The sequence below is a fragment of the Triticum urartu genome, chromosome 3 (genome assembly GCF_003073215.2).
Source record: "Triticum urartu cultivar G1812 chromosome 3, Tu2.1, whole genome shotgun sequence".
Lineage (NCBI taxonomy): Eukaryota > Viridiplantae > Streptophyta > Magnoliopsida > Poales > Poaceae > Triticum > Triticum urartu.
In genome coordinates this window covers 284,247,552-284,251,650 of record NC_053024.1, presented here as the reverse complement: position 1 = coordinate 284,251,650, position 4,099 = coordinate 284,247,552, and the positions used below count along the sequence as shown (strand labels likewise).

The following is a 4,099-nucleotide window of genomic DNA, read 5'->3' as shown; positions in this document are numbered from 1 at the left end:
ACGGAGATGTGATTGAAGCTGATCACTGATCAAAGGCCTTTTAACTTCATGCATTTCATACCCTTTGCATTGCCCATGCTTCAAAAGAAAAATACAAAAAATAAAAACAATAAGAATCAACAAAGCAGGAGGCATGCTTTTATCTTCACTGCAGAGCTAATAGTTGAATCACAAATATCCAGAAAATAAAAGTATCCATATATTACACAACTATTGCAGGACATTGCAGATAGGCTTCCTGTAGATCTCCTCTAAAATGGATAGAAAGATTTTCAGTAAGTATTACAACACAGGGAAAGCTTAACCAATACCTTATTGAACTAGTTTAACCACTACTTTAACTTGCATTTTTTGTTCTATCATGCCAACATGGGAAATTGAGCAAAACAGGTCATGGATGAATTTGACTTGCATCAGTCAAAGCCTGACCAATGAAACTTATGTTTCGATCTAACTTCCGCTTCACTCACACTCCTTTTCTACTGATATTAAATCTTCATCATCAGTTTCAGCTTTTATTCATTCTCTTCTGTGCTATGTGTCATCCACGAACCCTTTCAGGGGTTGTACTGCTAATCATCCATGTCAGACAAAAGTAGCATGTAGTTAGAAAATAAGTGCTGCTAATACAAGTTCACATCGCTAAATTCCACGATCCATCTCAAATCAGAAAATCAAATGTACATTCCTGGTCCTGGATGGAGATCACACCAGAAATATCACAACTCGAAGGAGCAGCAACAACAACCTAAATCATACTAGTAGTACTCTCACTAAAGAAATACAAGAGCATTTAGATCACTACTTTAGCAATCTAAACGCTCTTATATTTCTTTAGGAGGGAATACTTGTGAACACTGATGCGCAAGTGCGAACCCTCTTGGATGATCTGCTCGTATCACAGAGCCTCAACCCAGTACACATACCGGGCAGCGTCGGCATTGCTGTAGTCGACGACGTCGGTGCCACGGGCCATGGTCCTACGGGTAATGGGATGCCCATGCAGCGCAGGACACAGCGGAGGCGGACTGGGTGCAGTCGGTAGTGAGGGCACGCAGCGCCGTGGCAGAATGAGCAGCGACCACCGTGAAGTCCAAACTCACAGCCCATCTGTTAGACAACAAAATTACGTGCAAGATTTGAAAAGGGAAAGCAAACTAAATTATACAAAAAAATTATGTGGAAATATTGGAAAATTGAAAGCCATGATAATTTGTTGTGCAGTTGACGTGCATTCTGTATCTCAACAATAGTGCATTTGCAAACTAAAGGCCAAGAAAGAATAAATTGTTTCCTCTTGATAAGTCTGACACTTCCTTCTCAGTTGTCATTAACGCAAGGTCTGAGCTTGTTAAACAATGCATGACGGAATCTCCAAGGCCCATTGCTTGCAGTAAAGTCGATGTCAGACTCCCTGGAAAAAATGCATCTCTAGCTTTTCAAATCGCAGCACTTGAACGAGCTGAGTACGAGGAGTAGGCCAAATGGCACCTTACGGCCAAGACCTCCCTCGACGGCGCACGGGCCTCCCCGCACCACTTACACCACGGCAAAGAGGAGAGAGGATCGTGGCTTGTCGGCGCGGCACCCCTCACCCCGCACAAGGCACCAGGGGGCGGCGGTTGATGACGATATCACCCGTGTCCCGTCCACCCAGATCTCGCTGGTATTTGTGCAGCATAAGATGAAGGTAGCCCTTTGGGGAGCACCGCGATGGGGGCAGGAGAGGGTTTTGGCGGCGCAGCTCGCTGGGAAAGGGGGAGCCGGCTTGCCATGGAGGGGGAAGGGGAGAGGATTGGGGCAGCGGGATCTAGATCGGAATGGATAAGAAGGAGAGAGATTTTTTTTTGAGTGGCAGAAGGAGAGAGATAAACGAGTGGAAATGGCCCAGCCCACACCATGAGCATAGAACGGCTGAAAAAAAAGGAGCTATTCAAAAAAGAAAAAACAAGTCTGAATATTTCGTCACGTACCTGGAACCGTTCATGGGCCAAGAACCTTTGCACATAGGGCGAGGACTGCGCGGCACAGCCTACTACTGAGCCTACTGGCCTAATCAGAGGAGACTGTGGACCACTTTGCTCTATATGTGGAAATAAACAAGAGTCACCTAAAATACAAGAAATGTAAAAGGGGAAACTAGCTGGACCATATCCCAATGCGAACATGTGGCCTTGATTGCAACCTCCACAAAGAAACATCATAAGTTTGCTTTTCCATATATATATATATATATATATATATATATATATATATATATATATATATAGACGCGGCGAGGTCCTCCCAAACTCGAACGCAAGAAAAAGAAGCGGAAAAAGGCCAACTCCCGACCCACCATCGCCCCTATTTGATTCGATCCCCATGATTCCATTAACCACCCCATCGCCCAACTGGCGTCGCCCCCCCTCCCCCTCTCTCCCCGCCGGGAGCATGCTACTGCCGCCGCTCCCTAGCCAGTAACGAGCCACCGCCTCCAACCAGCGCCCCCCGGCGGGAACGCGCCACCGCTCCCAACTGGTGCCGCCCCCACCGGAACGCACCACCATTCCCAACCGGCGCTGCCCCCGTAGTGATAGAGGCGAAGGTGTCCTGATGTTTCGATGAGATGGTGGCTATCGTTTTCGGTGGGAGTCGACCTTGACGATCCGACTACGAACGTGCGAGACGTCGCGCCTTAGCAATCGCTAAACCAACTTTCGAGGGTTATTGACCACGTCGGAGCACAATCAACCTGACCATGAGGGTTTATTTCCTGCGAGCAAACGAAGAACAAGCAAAAAACTAAGATTGCAATATGGATATTGGGAATATAATAGGAAAGCTTTATTGATCAAGGTGGGGTTCTGTGACGCCTTTGTCTGGTCGTTGAACACAAACAAAGTACGCGAAGTTGTAGCTATGGCAAACTTCAATCTAAACAAAATCCAAACTCTAAACGATTCCCTAAGGGTTGTATATATGGAGGAAGAGGGGGAATTTTATGACCCTTGGAGGAGGGGTCCGAAACCAACTCTATCTCTTGTTTCCCCACACATACGGACTCTAAAAACAACCTATACTTAAGTATTTCGAAAATACATGGGCCTCGCCCAATAATAAGGTGACGCAGCACCTAGAATAGCCTCTGGACGAAATTTATGAAGTGGCATCTTGTATATTTCATCCAAGGCTTCATGCACCCCTTATGGTGGCTTCAAAGTCCTGAAATCATCATTTGTAACTCCGTTCTTGATCTCGTTGCGCATGCCATCACCTCCATGCTTGGTCTTGCTTCAGTGTTCATCCCTCTTATCCATGCCAGGCCCTTCATTTGTAAGCAAACCAAATGTATCCAACTTAGGCATCATCATATTCTCATGAACATTAGAATCATTACCAAGAAATGAAAGTACCTGATAATTTAATTGGCGTGCGCGAGCTCTAGTAATTGGTCCAGTATGTATAGCAGCAGGGGTTGTGGGTGTAACAATGGTATTGATGTCCTCGTCATCCTCCCCTTCTTGAAATGAAGTCGTCCTCGACGGAAGCTCGTCTTCCTCACCCAAATAAGGCTTCAAATCTACAATGTTAAAAGTGTGACTAACCCCAAAATCTGCAGGCACCTCAAGTTTATATGCATTATCATTTATTTTCTCTAACACCTTAAAAGGACCATCAGCACATGTCATTAGCTTTGATTTGTGCAAATTAGGAAATCTATCCTTACGCAAATGTAACCAAACAAGATCTCCAGGTGCAAACACAACATGTTTTCTATCCTTATCTCCAGCAAGTTTACACTTAGCATTCATACGCTCAATGTTTTCCTTAGTTAACTCATGCATTTTTAAAATCAATTCAGCACGTTCTTTAGCATCAAAATTAACCTTCTCCGAAGATGGAAGAGGCAACAAATCAATAGGTGCACGAGGTAGGAAACCATACACAATTTCAAAAGGGCACATCTTAGTAGTAGAATACAATGAAAGATTATAAGCAAATTCAATATGAGGCAAGCATTCTTCCCATATTTACTTATTATTCTTCAAAACAGCCCTAAGCATAGTAGACAATGTTCTATTGACTACTTCAGTTTGTCCATCAGTTTGGGGGTGAC

General features: G+C 44.6%; 1 long non-coding RNA gene across 1 annotated transcript; it reads right to left on the bottom strand.

Moving 5' to 3' along the window:
- Window positions 1-585: 585 nt before the first annotated feature.
- On the bottom strand, window positions 586-1,962 carry LOC125543822. Its single transcript, XR_007298810.1, has 2 exons — window positions 1,492-1,962; window positions 586-1,414 (listed from the first exon to the last, which is right to left on the bottom strand). It is a non-coding gene; the product is annotated as an uncharacterized LOC125543822 (long non-coding RNA).
- Window positions 1,963-4,099: the final 2,137 nt, after the last annotated feature.